Below are 27,793 nucleotides of genomic sequence, written 5' to 3'. Positions count from 1 at the left end.
CTAAAAAGCTAACAAGGCTTTGATGAAGAGTCAACACAAAATTATCAGAAGAGTAAGCTGCTTTCTGCAGGGTTTTGGTGCCACAGCAGTGCACAGAAGAGTAACAATAACAAAAAGCAGCTATCAGTGCCACAGCCTTCAGCAGTGCCTTTCCAGGGGCAAGATAAGGGTGCAAAGGAGAAGATGGAGAAAGATAAAAATGCTCTCCAAGAGGGCTAACCTGTAAGTGGTCCTAACTGAACCACAGGAAAGGTTACAGCCCCACAGCAAGGACATCCAGGCAATGGGGATGGGGCTATTTCTTGCACCTCCTGAAGTCACCACGGGGGAGAAACCACCTGATCTGGTAACAGTTCAGCCATGGCAATGTCCATATCAGGCTTTAGATGCTCTCACTGCTTCCCAGAAGCAGAGAGGTTTTCTCTGCTTCCTCACTAGTGCAGCCAGCTGCAGCTCACTGGTAATATCTAACTGATCTTTTAACATAGATTCATAGATTTCTAGGTTGGAAAAGACCTTAGAGATCATCGAGTCCAACCACCCCTAATCCCCATTAAAGAAAGCAATCATTTCAAGTTTAACCTGAACAGCAATTTAAAATCTATTCTCTCCAACTTGGGAAAGGTCAGCAAACAAACCATTCCCTTGCTTTTCCAGGCTCCGTGGCTGTGCGAGGCAAAGGCAGGGGAAACAAGACTCTTCTCCCATCTCATCCTACCCGTGAAAACAAAACCTGCAAGTAGAACTAGGAGCTTCCTGCCACATGCTCTGAAAATAAGCTTAGTCTTCAGTTATTGCAAGCACAGATGGTTTGTGGGTTTGGGTTTTTGTTGTTGTTGATTGTTTGGGGTTTTTTGTTGGTTTGTTCCCCCCCCCCCCCCCCCCCCCTCCCGCCACCTCAGGACTACCATTGCTCTCCAGTGTCTTCAGCATGATGGCAACAGAGCAGGTAGCACTCAGTGTCACTGCACAAATCTGTACACAGTTATCCTTCCATCCGCTTCAGTCTCTCTCTTTTAGAAGAACACGCTTGTTTTCCTCACAAATCTGTTTTTCACACAAAGAAAACAAACACCATTTGTAACCACGACTGAGTATTCACAGGCTCAAACTCAAAGCAGGGCAAGCATACAGCAAGAGGCAACTCTCACACAGCTGAGGTTTGCACACGCAAGTCCAGAGGCATTGGCTCACCTTAAAAATGAACCCAACCCACAATTAGTGGCTGATCTAATAACAGAAAAAAAAAAAATAAAGTCTCACTTGTCTAAAGCAAAGCTTCACTTACTGAATTACCCTGCCGTGACTATACAAGTACTTTGGCTGTTGTAATGGTTCAAGTTTTTATTAATGATACAAGAGGACCGATTCTGAAGGCTCCGAAATCCTTCATTCCTCTGCTGAAACCTCTCTCATGCATTATTTACATCCCACAATTCTCCTCTGAACCGAGACGCATACATTTCATTTCCCTTTTCTTTTAATTCAAAACTTCTTTAAACCACAGCTGCAAGACAAAATACAAATACAACATCAAAAAGTACAACTTAAGAGTGAAATATTGAATTACTGACAATTTTTAATTTATTAAACATGCTTTCTTCAACTTATGTTGCTTTTTGAATTAGGAGATGTTTCACTTCCAAATCCACTTAAGACACAAAGTCTACTGAACTGAGACGTTATAATTGTATTTGCTGATTGCTTTAGCAATTGTCTCCTTCAATCTCCTAAACCAGTCATTAGACTCCCACTGACTGTGTCCAAGATAGAAGAAGGTAACATAAACATTCAACAATTATTTTTTTACTCCAGCTATAATCACATCCCACATTCATACATATTTAGGTCTGAACACACTGTAGGCTGCTATTGCTATGCACGGCAAAAAAGATGATGACCTGAAGAAGCTAAAGCTGCTTTTTTTAGCTCTTTACATCATCATGAGCCAGAGATACCCAAAACTGCATCCATAGGACGAAACCAGAAACTGTGTTCCCCACAAGCTGCAGGTTTAATTGTTGTTCTCACCTCCCAGCTCATCTCAAACCCTGCAGAACAGGGTGTGTTGCAGAAGGGGTATCATGTCCTCAGGCATGCACCTCCTCTGGGAAAACAACAGGCCAACATTCATGTCCGTGTCCTCTATTAGGAAAATCAGGTTGATAAGGATTGCTTCTGATTGATAAGGATACCTTGCAACCGCATGCAGCAAACACAAGGGCTAAGTTAGCCACAGACAGGTTACCTTCAGAGCTGTAATGCTGCCAGGTTTAGATGTTGGGTGTCTTTTTACAGTTTTGTTTTTATTAAAGAGAGTTAGTTCATACATAGTTCTGCAAAAAAAAAAAACCTATAATTTGCTGCAATACAGCAAGAAATTTGACTAACATTACTGACTGTTATTCCACTGAGTGAACAGGTTAATAAACCAATAACTGGACAACTGGATTAGACAGAAAACCTAAACAGGTTTGGACACATGAGGAATATCCTTTGAGATTTCTTACCATCTTATCTCAATTTTTGCAAGCCTCCTTCCTTAAAACTAGCAAATACTGGTAACTCTCAGAGCCTTGTTCTCTATCCTTCTACATGACCCCTATTATGTAGCTTAACAGGACAGTACTCTAGCTGTACCTAAGTTGCAACAGAAATAACTTCTTAGGTCTCTTTAGATTGTAGCATATATTAGGATGATGGTTAAATCTTAATTAGATCTTATTCTTATTCTTGTTGATTTACCAGCTTGTTAACATCTGACCTCCTTTCCCCACCTGCCTCTAGGAAGTTGAAGCCAGCTTTTATATATTAGAACTACAGCTTACTCAAAGTTATTCCTTATCATATTTTAATGATTTCCAACCTGCACCCCACTCCTTATGGTAGTACAGCCCAACCCAAAAGGGAGCTAGATCAACACAGACGACATCAGCCACCTTTCCCACAAGAGTCACTGTCCAGGGGTTCACATCCCCTCTCCCCCATCAAAACACAGCACCCCTGGGTCACCTGTAAACCAGCATGACAGAAAGCACAGCTCTGGATGCATATGGAAAAGTGTGCTAGTAGTAAGGACAATAACAAGCAGCACTGAACACTGAAATAAACTGTTGGTAGAGAGGGAATTAAATACCCATCACAGATGGCTTTTAAGAAAAAAAAGGAAACACACAACACAAACAGTGGCTAGGAAGGTGCATGCAACTGCTCCTGTTAGTGACAGACTGACAACCACTTGATATTCTTCCTCAGACTTGTTTTTCCCCCTCCTTACTCTGGACAGAAAAACAAAACTGTCCCTCTGCAGTTCCTGCCTCTTGCTCTCTGGGAGGACATCCCCAACAGTCATTTCTACAGCCACACTGAATAGCAGGGGGCAGGGCAAGAGAGCTCATTTCAGCAGGTAAGATCACCTTGGAGGGCAGATCCAAGGATACAGGGCACTTCCATGGCTCTAATAGCAGAACTCCAAAGGGATTGGAGTTATTCCTTCCCCCAAAAGTTTAGCCTAATCCACCCCCAGCAGTCTGTCTCACAGCCACCCTTGGTCAGAGATTAGCAGGAGCTACGGGCTGTCATAGTAATTTACTAAAAGGGCAGAAGAAAATGATAAATCAGCCTCAAAATACACAAAAAAATGCATCTTCATTGCTCACCAGTGAAATAGCTTCCCTGTCAGGGCAAGAGGCATTTGCTCTTCTATGTTCCAGGGTCAGCATCAGAAGCCATTTGTATGTTTATTTGTTTAGCATCTACCAGGCTTGGCAATTAGCGCTTCGCACTGCTGTTTAGTTACAGAGAAACAAGTGACTGTAGTTTTACACTCAGCACTAGGCAAAATTCAGCCCACGGTGTAGTCAGGGATGTTCCTGGCATGAAGATCTCACTGAGTTGGGTGGTTTTGTTTTGCGTTTTGTTTCCCCACCCCCTGTCGTGGTTTGGCTTTGCCACATAATTGCCATATACCAGGTAGATTGCTTGGTAGCCTATGGAATAACCTAGGCAACAGAGCTGGAGGGCCCCACTGCTTGCCTTTATTTTTACAAATAAAAGTAAGAAAAGATAATTGCCACAGTGTGACCATCCCCATTTATGCAGTGGTGTGTGGAGGAGGAGGAGAGAATGTCCCACTACTGAGAAAAGCTTTTAGGTATACGCCATGCTTTCATTAGCTTTGTTAACCCAGGAAAGCAGCCACGTAAGTTAGCAGTAATGGAACTGGATGGTTAATACAAACACTCATTAGTTCGAAGGCCCAACAAAAAGAAGGGGGAAAATAATGGTTCACACTGAGAGGTTCTTTATTTTTCCAGCAAAATAGAAAGCCTGACAAGAAGAGGTTGTTTTCATTTTTCTGACTATTTACTACTTATTTATAAGCTTTTACTTTTCTTAAACACAGGTCAAGTTTTACCCAAACTGTGCCTGTCCAGAACAAGTCAACATTTCCATTTTGTAATCAAAAACAGTTGTCCTTATAAACATAGCTCAATTTTAAGAAACAAGGAAGTCAAGCATGCTAATATTTTATCTATTTTTTCTGACACCAACTCAAAGGAAGTCATTTCCAGTTGAACTTTCAGCTTGCTGGAAGCAAGATGACTCTGGAGCCCTGGGCAAGGACAGCAGGCAATGCTCAGAAGCCAGGCAACTGAGCAGAGATGTCACTACCTCTGTTGACATTGCTGGAAGAAGCCCTTTTGCAGCTGCTGGTGACCCCTTCTCTGCCCAGCACACCTCATGGCCAACTCCACGAGGCCAGCTGTGAGCCACCACCCCAAAGAGCTACAACCCTACCAGCTGCAACATGGGATTCTTCTTCCCACATGCCAACATCTATCGCACATGTTGGCACCACAGGCCACCCCAGCCATTCCCAGTGCCTTTTTCAGACCCCTGCCTCACACGGGTTAATTTCACACAGTGAGTTACCTACAAACCTAGAACAAGGGCCCTGAAGTCTGCTCGGTTTACTCATCTTTGACTGTCCACAGTCTGAAAGTACAAATTTTGTTCCTCCAGAAACAGATCGTGATCTACACCTAGTCTCGAAGACTGCTCAAGCAGCCTGTTATAACTCTACCAGCACACATTGGTCCTCTCTTGCAGTCCACCTCCAAGATGAGAAAAAACAATTGTATAAATAACGATTTACATTCAACTGTCAACTAAAAGACAAATATATACCCCTTAGTGACCAAAAGTTGCCTCTTTCACTAAGACCTCACCTACACCTCTCTCTCTCTCATTCTTTATATGCAACTAGCAATAATAAGGATACTGTAAACAGCTAAAAAAACATGTTCTCAGTTCTGCAATCAGAGCAGATGCTGAGTGTTCAGTTTGAGTAAGAGTAATAAAATACAAAGGAACAGAATTTGAGGGGTTTGTTACATTAGCTGTCTAGGAAAAGACAGCCAGTCACCATAGGACAGGTTTTTCTCTTAAAATATCATCCTAATGCATCTCCAGGATCCCAAATTATATTAAATTAGAAAATTTAATTCTACACTATTCAAATGTGGAAATTATTACTATTACTATCTATTACTGGAGCAGAGTAAATATTCATTCTAGAATACATAAGACTTAAGCCTTTCTAGCCTTGCTAATTACAGACAAAAACCTAAACATTAACAAGAAAAATATTTAAAACTCAAGAACAGAGTGCTGCCTATTAGAAGCACTACCACAGCCACTTATAAGTATTGAACATTTCCGTTTGAGAAGTCTGATAAAAACATAATCCGAAGTATTATCCAAGGCTTTTTTCCTTTTTTTTTAAATTCACAGCTTTGTTTAGTAGCTTTCACAGTTTTTTACTCTACTTTAAATTTTGATTTGCAAGCATTCAGCTCCTGAGCAGTACAGAATTTCTGCTCTCATTAAAATTATCAGGGCTCCAGGAACATGTTCACATAAGTGACCTTACTGAGCAGCTCCAGACCACTCTGTGGCAGGATTTTTTGGTAAGGAGAAGCAGAATTAATTACTTTTAGGGTTTCTTGTCAGCAGCATTACTACACAAGAATGTAGGATGGTTTTCTAAGATAGGGCAGTTGCTTTAAGCAAACAGACTCCTGTATCTAGTTTGTTCCTCCAACAAATCTCAAAGTGAGATGGTGTTGCTCAGTGTAGCCTAAACCTCAGAAAGGTCCTTAGGATTTTTAAATGAAGACACAGAATTTCAAAGAAAGTCAACGACCTGGGCAATGAGTCACTGGCTTCTCAAAGCCCTTTCTCCCTGAAATAAAGGGGAACATAAGAGATGACGGAAGGGTTTGCAGGATCAAGCAGCTTCTAAGAAAAATGCCAGATACGATTAGACAGGAAGAGATTCAGCAGCTCTGTAATTTATAGCCATTAAAATGCAAGATATTTAGAACTTTATTCATCAGGAAGAGATGATTAGGAGGGGAAATCATTACTTCTGCCCTAGTCAAACAGGTTGAGATAAAGAGTTAGCTGAAACTTTCCAGTAGAAAAGTCTGTTTTGAGGCAGGGAGAGAGGAAAGGGAATCTTTGCCAAAACGAAACAAGTTAAACCATTGTATGGGAGAAGTTTCTAAAATTCCCAGGACAGATTAACGCTTCACCTTCATTCTATGATGTGGGATGTACAAAAGCACAGTATCTCCTATAATGCAGCAGTGGCACTATGATACACCTTCTATTATTAAAATACTTCAGTTTTTAAATATTTTCAAAGAAATTTTGTTCCATGAAAAAATTGCACTCTTTTCTGTTATTCTAAAAATTCTAAGTAGCTCCTACACTGACTGGATTCCCCATTGCCCACATGCTTAACATACACATGAATGATTAAGTACATTTTATATTTACTTTAGTTTGCTAATAACTCTTTCTTGCTTCTGAAGGCACAAAGCCAGCAACAGTCCGTTCTGTGCTTTGCAGCAGGGAGGCAGCATAATCCACTAAACTCAATCATGATTTGAAGCAATGATCTGCTTAGACCCTAGACCAGACTCCAAAAAATACCTTTCACTATCTGTTTATGTAGCCTACAAGTGCTGTATTTCCACATTTTGGTTAATTGTGCAGCAACCAAGGACAGTGCTTGGACTCCCCACTCCAGAAATATTACAGGCCCTGTGCAAGCATACAGGCAAGGACAGTGTTCACCACTCAGCTTCCATTTAAAAAGATAAGAGGCAATAATCCTTGGCCAGCAGTAGGTAGTGACAGTAAGCTAGTTACACAGAATAGTATATTTCATGCTGCTTTGCAAAGGAACACGCAGGAAGGGCATTGGCATTGGCATCTTGGCATTAGAGTAATGAAAGAGATACTGAATTGAAAAAGTTAGTCTAAATGGGAAGCTTCTTGCACCATCAAGAAAAGCCAGGACATTCTCTTAATATTCAGTACACATTCTCAGATTGAATAAATTGTACTGGTAATGAAACAGACTAAACATAAAAATATATTTTTATTTCCAACAAAAGATGATTAATTCTGGGTGAACAGTTTCAACATCTGTAATTATTTTTACATCAAATAATATATTTAGAATCAGAGTGGACATTTTTCCCATCAAGTAGGATGCTCTGATTCAAGTAGGAATTAGTACTTGGAAAACCCTTACATCATACTGCTCAGGAAGTTCAGACAGCCTTGAACTCGGGGATAAAAATCCTGAGGTGAAGGGAGTACAAAACACAGTGGAACATTGTCCTGCATTTTAAACAAGTTAAAGCTTTGAGAAATATTCCCAGGGAAAAAAAAAAAAACACACACACAACACTTGTCATCATGTTGATCACTTTAACTGACCGTACCGTAAAAGGTGTTTTCTACTGACATTTGACAAAACTGGAGAGAGCGTTTTATGAGTAAAGGAAAAAACCAAAAATCCACAGTAAATAGCTTCCCTATTCCTTTGCAGACAGTATCTTCCTGTCATTCAACAAGCCATTTACCATTATCGTTACCACAGTAACGTAGAATCTTTTTTACTCCTTGCAAGAAATATTCATCGTTTATAGATAACCTTTCAGTTTTTTCTCTTCATCTCTTACTAACAAGATTCCCCTCCAAATCTCCATTTATCTTGGGATTCATGAAACTTTCAAGTCATTCTTTCTCATCTAGAGAGACATCTGTTAACATTCTGCATCAAAGTGATAGACAATAGAAAATTCCTCCCAAAACAAGTTTCCTCAGTTCTTCAGCTCTGGTCTTTTAAACTGTGATGCTTCTATACCCATGATGTATTTCATAGTATCAATCACTTTCTTCCAAATGTTTGCTTCCTGGGGAAAAGGCATATTGAGCCAGAGGACCACTTTCCTCCTATTATAGGAACTCCCTTAAAAGACCTCCTATTCAGACTTTCTTCTGTTAACACGTTATTAATCGTTTTTTAATTGCACTCCACTTTACCTGCCTTCCCTGAGGGCTCCTTCTTCCAAGTTTCCCCTCACTATGGGGTCAAAATTTAAATGGTTTTCCTAAAATTGCCTTCGTACCACAGAAACACTGGTTTTCTTTCCCAGTACCATCTTGTTTCAAGTAGATGATTTGGAGTTTAGACTTATTTTCACCCCTGTTACTGACACTCCTGTTACAAGGCAGTAAATTAGAAAAATTTAAATTGCTCTGGCCTGATATGGAGATTTAATATATTCCCATAACTACCCTCTATACAGAAAAACAGTAAAAAAACTCCTAATCTGTGCCAGGTGCCATTGGGAACTGAAAGCTGCCCTTCCCTAGCTTTGCCTTCTGGCATTAAAAAGGCACTTATGTAGTGGTGATCGCGAAGCTTGTGAGTCAAGTCTTTGGGTAAAGCACTAGGTGAAACAGTTACGCTGAAGATTTGTCCTTCTTTTGTTGCACTGATCTTGCCAAAGAGCTTTTAAATTTCAGTTTATTTAAAAAAAAACTACAACCACACAGGTTGTTTCAGATTTCCCAGAGACTCCCTTCATGAAGTTGTTAAATCTGGCTTTTCGCAAAAAAAAAAAAAAAGGCAGCTCTTGTCATTTTAGCAGTCCCTTATAGCAAACTAGAGTGTTTTGTAAGTACAAGACTGCCAGCGGCAGGCAGCATGTGCTTAAAGCAGATGTAACATTATACCTCCTTACGATCCACGCTCCCAGCAAACCTTGTTTTGGAAGCTTTGAGAGCAGGAGTTCGCGTTGCCATTCTCTGTTTCAGCACTCTTGATGGATCTTACTTCCATGACCATTTGCTTTTTGAAACTATCTATATTTCTGGCCTTCAAAACACATTCTGTGCAGCTTGTAATTATATTGCCAGCATTGCCAAAGTTATTTACGTTCAGATTTTCTGCGTTATTTCATTTGGCCTTCAACTTCTCATCCTGATCAAGAGTATAATCCACAGATCCTTCCTGAATGACAGTATTTAATTTCCAGCCTATCACTGCACACATACAGTTAGGGGATTATTACTCCCTGCTTTTACTACTTTGCTTTTACTAACAGAATTATTATGCCACTTTCTTGTTCAGAAACTCGGGATGGTGAAATTCTGTAACAGTTTTAATTTTATCTCCTTTTGGATCCGCTCTCAATTCTTTTCACTCACCCCTTCTCCATATTGTTACGAACATATATTTTCCCCCATTGCACAAACTTTTTTAAACCACCTTTCACAATACATCACTTGCATGAACACCAGTGGTAGCTCAGTTACTACAAAATCCTCTGGCTTTTTTGGGAAGCAAGCTATACCACAGCATCCAGATCATTTTGCTTCACACATTCATTGGCTCATGTAAAATTTCAAAGTTGTAACTTCTCTTCAAAAGAGCGCATTGAAATGAACAGACATACATTTTAATAACAAAAAGCAGCTCTTTTTCCACTGGCTTGAATTTTTAACACTACAGTCAGTAGCTCAATAATTTTACATTTTCTTTCTTTTAGAAATCTTAAGCATCTCCAATACAGGCACTTGCCATTCATCTTCTTTTTAGAACTTTATTGCTTCTCTTTTGGGAAAGGAGGAATAAGCTTTCTTTTATCTCCCTTTACCAGTAAAAGCAGACTGGTTTTTTCCAGTTCCAGTAAGAACAGCCTGTTCTTTATCAAATTATGAAAACCTGCGTGGGAAGGAAAAAACAGCAAAAAGAAAGGAAGGATACTATAAATTAAAAGCAGCTAAGGATGCATGCCATAGAAGAGAATAGCAAAACAGGTTTGTTTAAATGACCTCCCTATATTTTGATGCTGACTTTTGACAAGCTTTACATAAAATACTGTTTTATTTTGGGTTTCTAATGGATTTTCTTGGGCTAGCTCTGGTGCTGAACAAGGAGAGACAGTCATTTTCACCTTTCCAGAAAGGGTTGGTGGGCTCCACATGCTGTTTCCAGAAAAGAATAGGAAAAAAAGATAAATATAGTATCATGTCCTTGTAGCACTCATAACAAAGATAAAGAGTTTTAAACCGAGTCAACCTCTGACCCCCAGCAGGGTAAACACTCAGCTTAGCTCCAGCTACTAAGCTGCAACAGGAAGATTGAGCACTGCTACTGTCACAGAGAAAGACCCTGACACCCTATACCTATTATCAGCACAAATCTACGTCCAAATACATTATCACTGCTTACATTTAGTTTCTTTTTCTCTTATTTCACATACTTTTTCCCAACAGTTGGCTAAACTTCTAAAATTATGACCAAGCTATTTGAAAAACAACAAAAGTTGTTAGCCAAGGTCAACAGGGTGCTGTTGGCATCAGAAGCTGGTTCACCTGTCAATGGTATCTGGGATCCTCTCAAAAAGAAAGTGTGTTGTAGGTTAGGTAGAGAAGGTGAAATTCTTACTAACACAAAAACAATCCTACCTCAGTTCCTAAGGATAATATCATAGCATACGGAAAAGAAATGCATGAAAACGAATTAATAAAAAGTTGTTCCCTAGGTACAATCCTCACTAGCTATTCATTAGATGCAAATCAGTTTAAGCATATTAATCCTCAAAACAAAGCTAGGGTTATAGGATCTATATTACCCTATAGGGGTACAACTGTCTGGGATCAAGCCAAGTGACTGATGAGCTGTAATTAACTAGATGACAACCATGACTGGGACAAACCCTGAATCTGAGGTCTGAGCCTGGCCACTGCTGTCTTCTTGCCTAGCTTCCACATCACTCCTTTAAAAGAACTAGTTGTGCTATACTCAGATAACCTGAACGCACACACAGCACAAAGGCTTCGTGATAATCTTACTCTTACAGGCTGATAACCAGAGCACTATTGGGGGAAAAAAGTTTGTTTGGGATTTGTTTTTTTGGGGGGTGGAGAGGGGTACTGTTTTACCCAACAGGGGTCGCTTACAGGTTTTCAAGGGGAAAAAATAATATAGCTGTTTCACTCTAGCAGTAGACAAGCCTGGATTAAAATTGTTAAGATCACCGAACTGCAGACCAAGGTAAACACAGCTACATTTAGATTTGTGCAAGTATATTTAAATCTCCTTTCTCTTCAGAACAAGAAACATGGATTAGCTACCTCTGAGCACAGCTATGTGAAAGAGAAAGGCAAGGAAGCGAAAGTAAGTCTTTGAGGTTTGTTGAGCGTTCACTCCTGGAGCGCTTGGTAGCTCGCAGAACAGTAACTGGAGTGAGTGGTACAGGCTTCTGGCTCTCTAATCACCAGAGAAAAAGATGAGCACTTAAGAGAAACAAATTATATGAGCAATAAGAGCCCTTGTAAAGTGACTTGGGAAAGGGCAGCTTTCTCCCTAGTCACTGCTGATGAAAGTTGACAGCTACAAGCTCTAGGCACCATCAAGCAGGTTTCAGTGTTGCACCATTGAAGAAATGGCAAACCTGTGCTGAGTGACCATAATAAGTCAGAAAAGCGCATGTATTACACCTTATCAGACTGTGCTAGTGGTTCCAGAAAGAAAGCCTGAAATGAAAAACATCCAGCCTGTTAAGATAAATAGCTCCAAAAGCATTACTGACAGCCATTAAAACGACTTGTGGCACAGAGTCATTTGCTATAGACACAGGGTGCAATGAGACACTTAAGACAAAACTTAAAATTCAATGAAAAAATATAAACATTGCACATCTAAGGATCTTCGACAGAATATTTCTGGTCTTACAGACAGCAACAGAAGCACTAGCGACAGGGAGCATCCACTGAATCGTAAGGAGCTCTGCTTTCTCGTCAGGGACCCACATACATGCACACGTCAACACTTCCATCGGAAGACAGCTTTGAGCTGAGAGCGGCTGAGCTTGGCATCTCTTCATGTTTTGGAGTGCATTCCAGGCAACAAGGTGGGGCCAGCCAAGCAGTATAAATTAAGGGTTTGTATTCCTGATGTCGAGCCCGAAGGACTAATTTCAGAAATGGTTATTTAGTTCTTAACAAAGAATTACAGTCCTTGCAAATGCCCTGGGAAGCCAGGAGATGCATTTATGTCAGAGGTAAGAAAGAACACCAATACGGCAACCAGACATCTATCGTTTCAGTGTTTTCTTTTTCATTCCCAGATATCTTCGAAATTCAACTTTAAGTAGAATAGAATCATATAGTTCAGGTTGGAAGGGACCTTTAGAGGTCATCTAGTCCAACCACTCTGCAGTAAGCAGGGACATCTTCAACTAGATCAGGTTGCTCAGAGGCCCGTCCAACCTGACCTTGTGTGTTTCCAGGGATGAGGCATCTGCCACTTCTCTGGGCAACGTGGCCCAGTGTTTTACCATCCTCATTGTAAAAAAAATTCTCATATCTAGTCTGAATCTACCCTTTTAGTTTAAAACTGTTACCCCTTGTCCTATCACTATAGGCCCTGCTAAAAAGTTTGTCCCTATCTTTCTTATAAGTCTCCTTTAAGAAAGGAAAGCCTGCCATAAGGCATCCCCCCAGAGCCTTCTTGTCTCCAACCCTTTCTCTCTCAGCCTTTCCTCACAGGATGTGTTCCATCCCCCCCAGTCATTTTTATGATCCTCCTCTGGATCCCAACAGATCCATGTCTCTCCTGTGCTGACTACAGAGCTGGATGCAGTACTGCAGGTGGGCAGAGGAGCAGAATCACCTCCCTTGACCTGCTGGCCACACTGCTTTTGATGCAGCCCAGGCTACAGATGGCCTTCCATGCTGTAAGCACACATTGCCAGCTCATGTCTGACTTTTAATCCAACAGTACTCCCAAAGCCTGTGTTCTTCTCAGCAATGCTGTATTTAATCCTTCAACCCCCAACTTGTCTTGATACTGGGGGTTACCTCAACCCAGGTGTAGGATCTTGCACTTGACCCTGTGGAACCTTACAATGTTCATCATGGGTCCATGTCCTGGTTTTAGCCGGGACAGAGTTAGCTCTTCTTTTTAGCAGCTAGAAGAGCTCCGTGTTTTGGTTTTACTCAGAGGCTCGCTCTGAGAAGAATGCTGATAGCAAGCTGATGTTTGTGGTTGGACATGAGACTCCAAGGACTTTTCAGTGTGCCGGAGTGCAGAAGCACGGCGGAATAAGGGGGGAGCATAGCCGGGACAAGGGGGCCACGATTTCCCTTGTGATTTGTGGTGGAACTTAAGATTGAGGGCCAAACTGGCCAATTAGTATTCCATATCACGCAGCGTCATGCCCAGTATAAAAGTGAGGGTCAGCTGGGAAGAAGGGCTTTTGTGCTTTGGCTCTTTCACCGCTTTTGCTCTTTTGCTCTATTGCCTTTTCTTTTCCCCCTCTGTCCCAGTACTCCCACTCTCAGAGTACTCTCTCTCTCTGCCCCTCTCTACTTCGGGACTTCACGTTTGTCTGGGATTGCAGCTTCGGGACGAGATGGGCTGCGGATGAGAGGGGGTGGTGAGCATCTACACTGTGTATTACATCATCTGTATTAAGTTGTTCTTATCTCAACCCACAGGTTTCTAGTTTCTCCTTTAATTCTCTCCCTCATTCCTGGGGGTGGGGGAGGGTGAGTGACAGGCTGTGTGGGTTTGGTTGCTGGAGTGGCCTAACCCACAACAGTCCACCTCTTGAGCTTCTCCAGATTTGCTGAGGGTACACTCAGTCTCACTATGGCATTGATGAAGACATTAAACAGCATTGGTTCCAGTAGAGACCCTTGAGGGACATCACTCATCACTGAATGATAATGTGATTTCCCCAAGCTCAGAGAACATGTGGCAGGGAGTAGATCTGAGCAGCCCAGAAAGCTGCTGCACAGTGAAAGTGGATTCTATCCAAGTAAAAGGGAATTAATAAACACTAGGCAGGGTCTCCTCAATCACTCTGCAACAAGGCTATAACCTTTCCCATTTCCCTCTACTTAGGTTTAGTGGTTTTTTGGCCTTTCTGTAAATAATTCATAGAGGTTAATCACACTTCTACTGTTTTACTAGCCATCTTATGTACTGTGAATGTTACTACAGTACCCCGATTTGAAATGCAGTGTAGGGGACAAGGAAAGAGTGAATACAGTTTGGAGGAAGGATGAATGTAGGACATCATATGAATAATGTATACCAAAAGGCATAAACTAGAGACCTGAGACTTGCATAACTCCTGGAAAGCTCAGTAATTTGCTTTCTTCCTTTTTACAGCAGTTGTAATAAATGCCTCTTATTCAAATATACATTAATTTTTTTCTTATCTTGAAACCATCTCTTCAAACAATCACTTAGCAAAATCACAATCTGAGAAAACCTGCCTTGAAGTTTGAAACCAAGAAGAAATAGCAATACTCATCAGCACATTTCCAATTCAGTGGAGATGCAAGAGGAACACAACGTATATCCTCACCACTATACTATAATCAACAGATTTATTCTATGTAGCTATAATTGCCAGAAACAATCTTTCAATGCAAGTGCTACTATGCCATAGTGTTTGAACGTAAGAGTGAGGATAGAGTAGTCAAAGGAACACTGATCATGTTTCTGTCATACTGACAGAGTGACTTCGATGCAAAAAGCATAGTTCTGTGCAGGTAACACCCCAAATTTCTGTATGCTTATCAGCCAAGTTAAGCAGCTGCATTCCTAATGAAGAATGTGTTTATTCACCCTCTAAGAGCAAGCCAGCTACTGCCCTATCTCACTGTAAGGCACATTATGCCCTGTGGTCAAGCAATTAAATATTCCTGTTTGTGATTTCCACTGCTTAAATTCAGAAGCATGAGGAAAAACAACCACCAAGGGCCAGACTAATCCACTTAAAGAGGAAAAATCCATTGAAATCAGCAGCTAAGGTAAGCAATTCCTTCCTACACTGTCTGCTGCAGAAAGACCTTTGAACCTGCTGTCAATGGAGAACAGTTCAAGCAGGGGTGTGGTGGGATTTCACCTGTGCACCCAGCATCCATCAGATGAGCACAACACTGATGCAGATGAGAGGTGCTGCCACAAATGCTTCCAGTGCAGCCTGACCACCCTGGGTTGTCACTCACCACCATATGCTGTTGCTTCCTCATCTGTAGGACTGCTGGTCTGGTCAGCCCCAGTCCAAAACAGCTCTCTCTTATTTCACTCCAGTGTTTCTCTTTGACAGGTGCTGGCACAGGGATTAAGGCCAGCAAACGCAAGTGGGTGGACACCTCCACTGATCTGAGCCCTTCTCTAACCTTAGGGGGAAGGCAGTTGGTCAAGGTATCTTGCTTATTGACACAAACAGCTTCTTACCCCCCTAACTCACTTTGAGTCTTCTCACTCACCAGGACCACCACACTACACCAGGAGCTTTAAGATTATATCTTCGCAGCCAGACAATTGAGTCTTCTTTCCCCATGAGTTTCTTGCTACAAGTACTCTTTTTGGAATACTTGGAATATAAGAAAGGTCGGGCTATAGCTGACAATACAGTCCTATCAGTCTTGATTTCTCTTACTGAATTAAAACAAGAGATAAGAGGAGGGGTTTTCAGCCAAGCTTCTAGTTTGTCTTGTAATCCTTAAACACTGATGTCTGGCTGTGCTAGAGATAGTCGGGACTCCCATAGCTTTTATTTGGTTTGATATTGCAAGTGCTATGTATTTCTTAGAGTTCTAAGATCAAGAGATATGGGATTATAAAAGTCAACTTTACAGAAGAATGAAACATTAACATTTAGAGGTATTTTGGGAAAAGCAGCTTTTCAACACAGCATAAATCAACAAAAGGGAAATTAGTTACAATTTGTTGGTGCACTATCTATTCTTCTATGACATGAGAGCTTCCCCATTTGTACTGTTTACATTTTTCTTACCATAAAAATAGTCTTAAAATTTCTGCAAATCCAAGTGCAGAAAGAGTGGTCTCCTTGGCCCAGAATTCCTCAAAAATCTCTGCAGCTTCATGGTCCTTCCCACATGAGTACAAACTCTCTGCTTCCCAGCTAATAGCTGACTTCTGTGCCTGATACACAGCTCACTCTACAACTGCACATAAGAAATGGCTCAATCACACCAGTGGTCTCACAAAGGTCCATTTTAGCTTTTAATTCCCTTTCAACTCCCATGTCCCTGTCACACTTTGAACTATCACTTCAAAAAATCACTACCACACAAAAAAAACCCCACAGAACAAGGGTGGAGAGACATGGCACTTCATATAGGTTCTATGAAACTCCTGTTGACATTCTTGCACTATATTTCAGTCTGGATTTTGTTGTCAATTTGTAATAGTTTTCCCCACTTTCTTCCCCTCTTGCCTTCAAACTTTGCTCTACAGTGACTTCTCTTTTCCTTGCTTCATCTAATCATCCAATCCCACCCTGTCCCAATAACTTTTCAGTTTCTCCAGCAAGAGAATACTGCACTCACGCAACCACATCAGATTCCTGCAGTTTTAGTGAGCTACGCTGGTGCAGAGCAGTGACAGCTTTCCTCTTTGAGCCAGATTTTCAGTCTCTGTTCCTTCTTAACACTCAACACAAAGATGTGATTAAAGCTACTTGCAAGCAGTACCAGAAAAAGCAGTACTTTTCCCAGTACTCTGTGCTGAGAGCACACTAATCTCTCTTCCTGTGGAAATGGACTCTGCTTTCTGCACCTCAGCACTTAACTACTTTCTACAATCTACAAATTAGATACCTATACTGTCTCAATTTCCACCGAAAGACATGTTCAGTTATTCATCAGTGAACATATTTAAAGAGAACACAGCATAGGCAGAGTTCTCTCTAAAACCATGCCATTTAACTCTCAATTTAGCAAGCATTAGGTTCAAACTGCTTTCCAATTGCTAGCTCTTCTTATAGAGCTTTCAAGGCTTTCACATTATCTGAAGTTCAGCTGAACAGGTCCGCAACTGAACTACCTCCTGCACAAAATCCAGCATTGTCCCATCTCACATTTAACCTCTAGGTTTATGTCAATCTTATAAAAGAGCTTTTTAAGCTCAAAAAAATTTAGAAGCTTAGCTGCCTGTTGTGCCAAGTACTGACTAGTAAACAAAAATAAGTCATGTGTACTAAGCAATAATCTGAAGATGTATTTATAAATAAACGGGAAAACAAAGCTATACTCAGATGTGTAATTGCCAAATTTGTTCCTAAATGTTAATTTGTTGTATGTGTTTCACATGCAAGTTAACATGAAACTCTCAATGCACCACCATGAAGACTGTGAGCTTTGTGAATAAAAACTGTTAGAAACTGATTTTTGATTTCTTTCAACTGGATCTGTACTAAATTTAATGACAGAAGTTTGTTGAGGGATGGTACAGGGGTGAATAAATGCCAAAAACAGCCTATAACACTACTTACCCCTAATCTCCAGCAGTATTCCTGACACAGCCTGAAAGGAGGGTTTGTGATCTCAGAACAGCTTCACTGCATTGACTGCTCAATTCTCTAAATTAATTCCCCTCCAGGTTGCCCTTAAAGCAGGATTTGTATGGTGCAGGGCTTGAGGGCAGCTTCTTCAGACTGCAAGCCAGGGGATGCACCATGTTACCTGCGCGCTTTCAGGCACAAGAGAAGTCTTTGTGGTAGCATGTCCAGCCCTGACCTTACAACCTTAAATTTCAGTCCAGCTGCCTACAGTCTCATCTGCTCCTCAGCCTAGACTCAGTATTGTTGCAAAACTTCTTCACTTCCTGGCTTTTATATAAGGTCTTGTTTTTTGTAGCTCTCACAGCTTCCACACTCTTGTCCCTTCTCCTAGCCTTCAATCATGCTTTTATCCACCTTTTAAACAAGTTTCCTGGAAAATCGCCCCTTCAGATTTGACTCTAGACACTGGTTTTCCCCTGACAGTAATATCTAAGCCCGTCTTGGGAATCTACTATCGCTGTACACCGATCCTGGTCAGAGTTTTCCAACAGTGATGACATTGAATTAACCTGTCCTTGATTATGTCTCTCATATCCCTGAAAGTTTTGGACCTTAGAGTTGCAAAATATTGAAATAAAGCAAGACAGTAGAAAGTGTGGTGCTGCAAACAGAAGAAGGATGAATTCACAGTAGAAGAAATTAGCAACTACTAGTTAATTTCAGTTTGCAGAATCACACAGAACACTTTAGCAACACAAAAGGTTAGGTGTAGACCATAAACTATTTCAGTTTAGACTATGCAACAAAGATGTATCACCTGGAATACATGACTAGTTTTAACACTCTTCAGAAAATTTACACTAAATGAAAACCATTTATTTCACATCTACATGAAACAAACAGGTGTAAGAGCTGCCATAAGCTCCAGGTAGTTTCATACTGCTAGTGGCAGAGCAAGCTAGCCCACACAATGCATCAAGCAGAAGCAAGTATACTGCCTTCAGTACTCAACATACCTCCCTTAAAAATACATTAAATCCCCTGCATGGCTCTCCATACTTTTGGATCTAGAAACTCCAGTGAAAGTAAGGACGGCCTGTATAACCAAGACTTGGAGTCTTCAGCACAGAGGCATCTTCCTCAATATCAAATCCAGCAGAGAGAAAGCACTGCTGTTTTTTTTCTGTTTTACACTGATGTTAGTCAGCTGAGATCAGTCTTATTTGATCTAAATAGAGATCAATCACTAGGGATGGTTATTTAACTTTACTTCATTCAAAACACTATTATCTAGGACATATTACTGAAGTGAGAGGGACCTAAATTCACGGTATATTTCTTACTCCTCAGCTGATCTGTTGTGCATGGAAAAGCCAGGGTAGAATTCATTTCATCTCTGAGAGTTAGGTAGTCTGTCTAACCTTACCACCTATAAAACACACCTCCAAAATCAGGTCACCCTACATATCTTACAGTGCTAGAGTTTGGGTGAGCTTCATCTCACCTAAACATCAGACTGCTTATAATACTGTCAAAGCTTCACCACAAACAGCACTGGATTAAAGTAAAACACAAGTAGAAATACAAGGAAGCTTGGTTTTTAAGAGCAGGCTTTTTTTTTCCTCCATTACATACCCATTATTTCTTTCTTTTAGTTTGGACGATAGAAAGAGGCTGTTCAAGTTCCACTTTCCATCCTGTTTCATATGTTGGCCTTCACAAGCACTGTCTAGAAACAGTGTAATAACTTTCAGAGACATTTAGAAGCCTGTTTCTGTGAGTATTAAGCACTTTAAAAGCTGGAAGTGTAGGTTGTTTAAACCAGATATTTTTCACTTTTCCTCAGAAAAGCTTTCCAAATTACAGTAAGTGTAGAACAATTAGACACTAAAGAAGTGTAACAGATCCTAGAGGAACAGTTATAACAACCTGCAGAATTTGTAGATAGTAGTCTTATTTCTACAACTTTCCTGAAACACTCAAGGAGAATTGAGGGAATAATTCTATCCCCGAGACTTTCAGTGTTGGCAGCAGACTGCCTGTTAAATTTTACATGACAGCATGAAACCTGTTCGAAATCAACATTTTTCACCAACTTCTACTGGGCTTTTCCATAAGAACGTGTAAGCTTAGAAATAATTGATTTTTTGGGCTTTTCTAAAGAGACCAAAAATATGTTCATCATGACTGAGTACAATATTGGTTCTATTTACTTGTGCTTGACTTTCTGGTACTAAAGGTCACCCCATTATACAATCCATACAATTACAGTTGGATATAACTTTGTGTTCTAAAGCATGTTTTGTAATTGCTACTGTAAAAGTATTAGCTCACACAGACCAGCAAGTAACCTATGATACATAGTAAGACATTGCATGATGAACCAATTAAGGCATTGAGGCATGAGGCTATTACCAAAGAGAGAAATTAAGATGCAGGGCAAGGGAGACAAAGATGTATGGTATGATCAGATTTGGAGAGATAGAAAGCTAATGAAGCAGAGAGGAAAAAGCTAGAATGTTTTTAGTACTACGGCGTTGATTGAATATTGTACTGAACATGAGAGCAATTTGGTGCTTTTCTTTTTCTTGGATGGCATTCCTACCACAGTTAAGCTGAAAAGATAAATGCTCTAGAGCTTCACAGATGAAGTGTTGCTCATCCAGTGAATTGCTCTGACTAGTGAAAGTAAAGCTCAACTTCAAGCCCTGATCCCATGAGAGGCACCATAGGGTTCAACAGTCAAAACTCTTGGCATTGGCAGAGCCTCACTGATGCCAGTAGGATCCTAGAAGAAAACTAGAATTTCTCAGCACAGCTACATGCTTCCAGCAGGGAAATTATCTCCTAACACAGCCCAGTCTAAATATTTGACTCAAGCTGCTATTAAATCTAGAAAGAATTAACGCATTGTTTTCAGTTTGGCTTTAGTTAGGAGATCAATGTCAGGCAATCCCAAAAATTGTTTCTTATCTGGGTTGAGAACAACTGCTGAAGTGTTCTGCCATTCAGAAGCAGAAAGCCAATCCAAATTTGGGACTTCCTAGTGAAATTTCTCCAGCTTCAGAGTAAAGCAGAGCTGTACTGACACTGAGCTGGTCCTTTCTGACCTTCCTCCAATGAGCATCTTGAGAAGGTCAAACGCACCAGCTTTCAGAGTGATATCGAGGCCTTGCAAAGCACAAGTTTCTGATCACCTAAAGCCTCTCCTCCTTTGATGTTCCACATTTCTACAAGCCCTGCCTTGCTGCCCTATATATTCATATTAATTCACACAGATACCTGAAATGCTAGGGACTTGAAGCACATGCACCTGAGGAAAATTAACTGTGGCAGCAGGAAAGTAGTAGATAAGCAGCAGTTCACAGAGTCCATGAACCAGTAAATTGCTGTCTGTAGAGAAGTTGCTGTCCTTTGACCATGATGGATGCCACAGTTTCATTAGGAAGCCACACACTCCAGCCTTGTTTCACAGCCCATAGACGTTCTGCTTGAGCTCTCATTAGCTCCTATCAATCTGCAGTTCAAACAGCTGTAGTAAATAGGATTGTTGCTCAAGTTACCAGGCTTCTGCTAGCTACAAACTCTCCTCAGAAGGCTCCCTCTCTTTCCAGCTTAATTATTCTCAACATTTTTCCCCCACCCTTCTTAAGATCTTTGAGGTGAAAAGATTCAGAAAATTGTGGGTTTCTTGTACAACAAATGTATTTGGCAGAACCTCAGAGTTCCCCGAAACAGAACTGCTACTCTGCTAAGCTCTAAGTCCATGTCTTACATCTTCTGTTAATCTTCTCAGATCAGTCCCCTGCAATAAATTTGTACGCATCTAGCATAACGTTTACTTGTCTATTGCAAATTACAAGAGTAATTCATTCACTTCCACCTGCAGTGTGAGGTTTGGGCCCTCCTTTTGGTGTGAGAAGAGGATCCAAGCACACAGATCCCTATTGCACAGTGGCCTGAACACAAAAATACAGCTAGAAAATGACACAAGTTGTTCACTAGAAATCATTGTAAGCAGCACAGAGTTGTCATGCCATTAACCCTTCCCTGTTGGTGTAAAAAAATCCAATCCAGAAGAGGGGTTTTACATTTAAGCCATCACATCAGGGTATCCCACAAGCAAGGCATCTTGCCTGCTGTTACCACCTCTGTTACTGGTGCTTCTCAGCAAGACACACACAAGAAAAGTACTTCGCAGTAGTGCTTCTGTCAAACATGAGGGTGACCAGTCCTGGTCAGCATCTCATCTGCCCATGCATTCTTCCTAGTGCTGTATCAAAGCCTCATTGCTAGCTGTCCCCAGGCTTCACAAGACCATAAGCAGCACTCCTGTATTGCCCGTAGTGTGCTACACACTTCTGTGCAAGTTTCTTGTGCCTAGAAGCAATAATAGAAGGCCTGCAAGACCTTTACAGGAGAACCAGTAAAACCAATAGTATACAGAAAAACGTGATTCAGCTGGTGATGGATGTTTTCCTTGGTTTCCTAGGTCAAGAGCCTTTGTTTTGCTTAATGTGTCCTTTCTTGGTAATTCTGAAGTCATTGGAAGTAGTTTAGAGATCTGTAGAAATAATGCATAAAATTTCAGCTCATCCCTAGAGATATTACAGCATACTTTTCCGTAGCAATACTCACATATCAAATGTAAGCCAAGAACTGTCAGTTTTAGTTTCAGTGAAAGTGGGCAGGGTTTAGAATAAAAACCCTGACCCTGATTTGCAACCAGAGCTTGTATAAGAGTCAGGCACATTTACTCATTTGAAGATAATATTTTATTAATCCCACAAAGAGGAGATAATTTTGAGAAGTACCTACTTCCAAACCAGCCAATGGATCTTATATCATAGAGAATATAGTTTCCTTTACCATCTTTGCCATTTTCTCTGGTAAAGGCAATAGAAGGGGCTTCTCAGAGAAAGGAGAGCTGTCACTCAGCAAGGTACAAACACAAAAGATAAACGCTGCTCTGAAAAGAGTACACTATACTTGACAAAAGGCAAAGACAAAAAAACAAGGAAATTATTCAAAAGAACAGAACTCAAACACAACTAATAAGTGAGCTTGCTTCACAAATAATTATTAGACCAATAAGAGTATTTCATGAATTGCACTGCCTTGTGAGTATACAATTTGTTTCTAAATTATAAGGTCTGTAGTAAGGACATGTTTGCCTAGCCCTTTACCACCAATTAAGTAGTGTTGTATACACTTTTGATGTTTTACAAAGGAATAAATAACAGTGATAAAGCCTTGTCATTTCCTACTCTCCTTAGGATAGATAAAACAGGGGGAATAAAGAGCTTTTTATTCTGCTTCCCTACTCCCCAGCCCCAAACTCCTGTCATCTGCTTGGCTGTCACTGCAGAGAAAGCTGTAGGTGTGTCCACCAGAAGCAAAAAAAATCCATAGGAGACATCGTAACCGACGCCAAAAGAGTAATTAAGCTACTTGAGTTTGATTGTACAGTTGCTTCTCACACCAATTAGATGTGTTTAGAAAAGAGCTAAATTAGATGGGACTAGTTTTGTTTACTAAAGATTGAGCATTCAGGATCAGATCAGGAATAAAATGCTGGTTTCCATGTATGATTACTCAAAGGACTCAGAAAAGCACATATATGCATCCATATCCATAGATTATGTTTGCTAGTGATTGTTATAATAGTGGCAGAGAAATAGGCACTGAACTACATTCTTACAGTGGAATCAATAACGACGTGCAACATTATCATCATAATATTGCAGCAAAGAGCTGGAACTTCACAGTTCCTACGCGAATTTACACGCTCCATAACACCTATGGGTGACAGCACAGAACAGGCTCACCATTTACTTCAGCTAGAGTGCACAAGAACAAAGTCATTTTTTCCTGAGAATATAGCTTGCATAGGCACTACACACTTCTATTTAGCTGCCTTTTCAAGCATCCTGAAATGCTTAAAAACTGAAGGGAATCAAGACATCATGTTCTGATAAGACCAAAAGGTGGTGTTGGTTTTTTTTTTCCAAATACCTTTTTTTTTCCTTAAACACGAGAGGTCACTTTAGAGAAAAGAGTTTGAATCTTACCCAAAAGGAAGTTCGCCAAACACGTTTCTGTTTTTTTCCTCAGAATGGCAATTTGCAACACAAACGCGTTCTGTCGCAAAGCTTCCAGTTAGCTCATGTTTCAAGGATATTTTTCCAGTGCCGTCAGGTGGATGATTATTTAGTAGAGGTGCCATGGTTCAGCCCAGCCGGCAGCTAAGCCACCATAAAGTCGCACCTCACTCCTCTTCAGTGAGGTGCAGAGAAGAAAAACGTAACAAGAGGCCTGAGGGTCGGGATAAGAACAGGGAGGGATCACCCACCGACCGTGGCCCCGGGCAAAACGGGCTCAGCCTGGGGGCGGAACAACTTAAGTCGTTAGTGGCTCATTCAGAGAGGCTAGCAAGAAACAAAGCCAGATCTTAAAAAAAAACCACCACACACAAAACAAAGAGACCACAAACACACCCCTTCCCCCAACCTCTCCCTCCTCCCCCAGCAGGCAGGGGGACAGGGAATGGGGGCTGCAGTTCAGTTTGTCACACGCTGTTTCTACCGCTGCTTTCTTAGAGGAGGAGGAGTCCTTACACTCTTTTCCCCTGCTCCAATGGATCCCCTCTTCATGGGACAGTCCACAGACTTCTCCAACGTGAGCCCTTCCCACAGAATGCAATCTTTACTCATCTGATGGCTCCAGGGTGGGCTTTTACCACAGAGTCACAGCTTCTTAGGAAGCAGCCACCCACTCTGGCATAGGGTTCTCCACAGGCTTCAGATGCCTCTCTGCCTCGTCGTCAGCCTCCAGCAGCTCATGGAGGCCGTTCTCTACAACTTCCTTCAGGCACAGGCATCTCTGCTCCAGCATGGGGCTCTCCGCAGGCTGCGGGTGGATCTCTGCTCCACTGTTAATCTCCACAGGCTGCAGAGGGGCCGCTGCCATCTCACCACGGGCTGGGGGGAATCCCAGCTCCAGCACCTCCTGCCACTCCATCTGCACTATCCTGGTGTCTGCGTGGCCATTTCTCTCAGATATCAGTCCCCTCTCTGCTGCAGCCATGCCAGGACCAACACACCTTGGCAGTGGCAGCCCAGGGTGGGCAGACGCCCCCTCTCCCTCTCCTCTCTTCAGTGCGGGTCCTGCCCAGTTCAGACTCCTCTGTCCCTGTCTTAGACAGGGCATTGGCAGAGGTGCTGATGGCTCAGCCCCTGCCTGAGGGGATGGGGAGAGTCTCACCTATCCCTTTTGGAGCCAGGGAAGCTTTTCACAGCTACTTACAGGGGCCATTTTCACAGCCCCTCCATTGCTACTACCAAACCCCACTACTTATACCAGCACAAAAGGTCCAGCTGCCACCACAGCCACTGGGCTGGGGTTACTCCACAGTTCCAGTAGCTTTGCAGTCACCCAGCAGTCATTTGCAGGAATAAAGTTAAACTTTGGAAACAAGTTAAAATTTGGAAACTCCTGTGGTCTTATTTCGTTTCCCCCAAGATCCACAAGACAGGAATTTTTGCAGCGTAGAAGATTTTTCACAAGTCAGCCTGAACGTCTTCCAGCAGCTTCTCTGCAGCCTCGGAAGCCCAAGGTCAATGAAACATCTAGACACTTTGCCAAGCAACAGCTTTGGAAAACAGACTGGAGTAAAATCTGAACTGTAGAAACATGTCAAAAAGTGTAGAAAGAATTTTTCTTGTAAACATTTTAATCATGCCATAGAAATCTACTCGAGTATCTTTATCGGAATCTGAGTTCAGCTAATATACAAGCTCAGTTCTGTGGATTACTATCTCCACAAGCCTGACACAGCCCATTAACCACCCAATACATTAGAAACATACTTTTCTTGTACCCAGCTACAGCTGCAATATATTTTTCCTAGCAATAAGTTTGCTAAGCACTCACTTTTAAACATACCAAAAGATTGAGGGAGCTCTGAGCAAAACGGTAGTTTTACTATAGCTACACAATAAGAGTACTACTAAAATTAAACGTCCTTACCAGAAGTTTTTGTTACACTCACACGAAAGCAACAAGCAATTTCTATATTCTTATCATTCATTTCATATCACCTGATCACAGTTTCTACGTGGCAGCATAGCCAGTGTCAGCACAAGTAGTATGGCCCTGGGAGGCACAAGGAGCCCTCAGTAAACACCTTATTGTGAGGCATAACCTTTGTGGGGTTTTGTACTACTACATTCCTCACAGCAGTAATCCCTCATGATTTTCAAGAATTTGTGTTTCTGTGGATTGCACAAGCTGTTTGCTGTCAGAACTGTCCCTTAATAACATATGAGGAGCACTTCAATACTGTGAGCAAGTGTCTAGTCCCTACACAAGCCTCAGGAGCAACCACTCATTATCATCATCTCAACCTTCAACAGGTCAGATATGCAAAGATCTAATTCTTTTAGTGGGACACTTGCTTAAGAAGTAAACATTTACATGTATCTCAAGCTTTAGAATGTCTTCGCATCTCACAAGGTGACAGTATCAGGTAAGAAGATTCGCTTTCCTTAGTGACAAGTGTGATCAAAAGCTCACAAAAACGTGCTTGTAATAAAGTCATTCTAACTTAGATTATCAGCTCCTCCAATTCCATTTGACTTATGAAGAACCTCACCAAGATTTCTGCATTTAGAAGCCCATATTCTCTGGTTAGAACATACACTAGAATCAAAAAAATCCACCTTGAAATCAATGATGTCTTTTTCATCATAGTTTGAATTCCAAAGGCATTTTGTTGCTAGGAGTACAGGTATGTATTGATAGTGATTTTTCAGCTGTATAGTCACAAAATCTGACCTTTTACATTTCTGAAATTTCCTAGGAAGTTGTTTGAATCATTACCATCAAAACATTGCACCTTATTCTCAGTCTGATAAACAAGCCATCTGTAAAGTGTAAGTGACAGAGATCCAGTGTTGGCAAACAGAAACACTGTTTATTTTCAGGTTTATTGTGGGGTTTTTTTTGTGTGTGTTTGTTTTTTGTTTGGGGTTTTTTTGTTTGTTTGTTTTTTTACACGCTAAACAATGCCACTTCAGGCAAGAAACACCAAATAGAAATATTACTAAGTTTGGAATTTTTGACATAACAGGTCAATTCAAATAGAGACTAGTGCAAGTGTTTGCAGCTTTCGGCTGAAGGAGCACTGGAGTAATTCCTGGCAGTTCTCTAGATGCAGAAAAAAGTAGTATTAAACTATGAGCATGCAAACAGCTGATAAGACGGATTAACTTGTAAAAGGCTCAATTCTGCAAAGTCACATTGCTTGCTGTCAAACTCTTGGTGTGTCTGCCAAGTCTAGTTTCACCTTCAAACTGAGCATTTCAACTTTTTCCTCCCTGCAGCAAAGGGGAAGAGGACACAGTAGTTTTACCTTTACATTATTCATTTCTTGCATCTATAACTGAGCCAACCACAAATTTCTTGTCTTTTTACTGCAGCCTCAAAGCACATTACAGCTACAGAAAACACCATTTTGAAAAAAAAAACCACACACAGAATTGATGGAGCGGTTTTAAGTTACAGGAACTAGAAACCAAATCCAGATGTCCTGGATCAGCATCCAGTATTTTGCTTCCAAGAAACCTCTCTCTTGCTTTGTGTATTTGTTCTCATGTATCTTTGTGTATCATGTGTATCTAGTTTTACCATGGTTAAAACTACAATCTTGCCATCTTCTCTAAAGCTATGTGATGTGGGTGAAAAATGGGCTTCAGGTTCAGGCATCTGTTAACAGCTCAGAAAGGACTACAACAATATTAAGACACAGCTGCTGTAAGGTTAGTGTCCAGAAGAGTGATACAGTTGAGGTGACAAAAACATTTTGTAATAACAAGGACTCAACAGCTCAACATCTTCTAGCAACCACTATACAGCAGCTTTATCACATCTACCAAGAAATGCAGCATGGGCTGGCAGCTCTGAGCAATAGGATGAAGCAGAACACACTTCTTCCTTGAAAAGCTGCAGCAGGAGTGTAAGTTGAAGCTTTCCAGCTTCAAAAACATCCAGAAAATCCCCATGCATCACATGCCTTCTGGAAACTGCTGGTG

This window comes from Tauraco erythrolophus, chromosome 9, assembly GCF_009769465.1.
Source record: "Tauraco erythrolophus isolate bTauEry1 chromosome 9, bTauEry1.pri, whole genome shotgun sequence".
NCBI lineage: Eukaryota > Metazoa > Chordata > Aves > Musophagiformes > Musophagidae > Tauraco > Tauraco erythrolophus.
The sequence above is the reverse complement of the archived record's forward strand: the minus strand, read 5'-3'. Positions refer to the sequence as shown.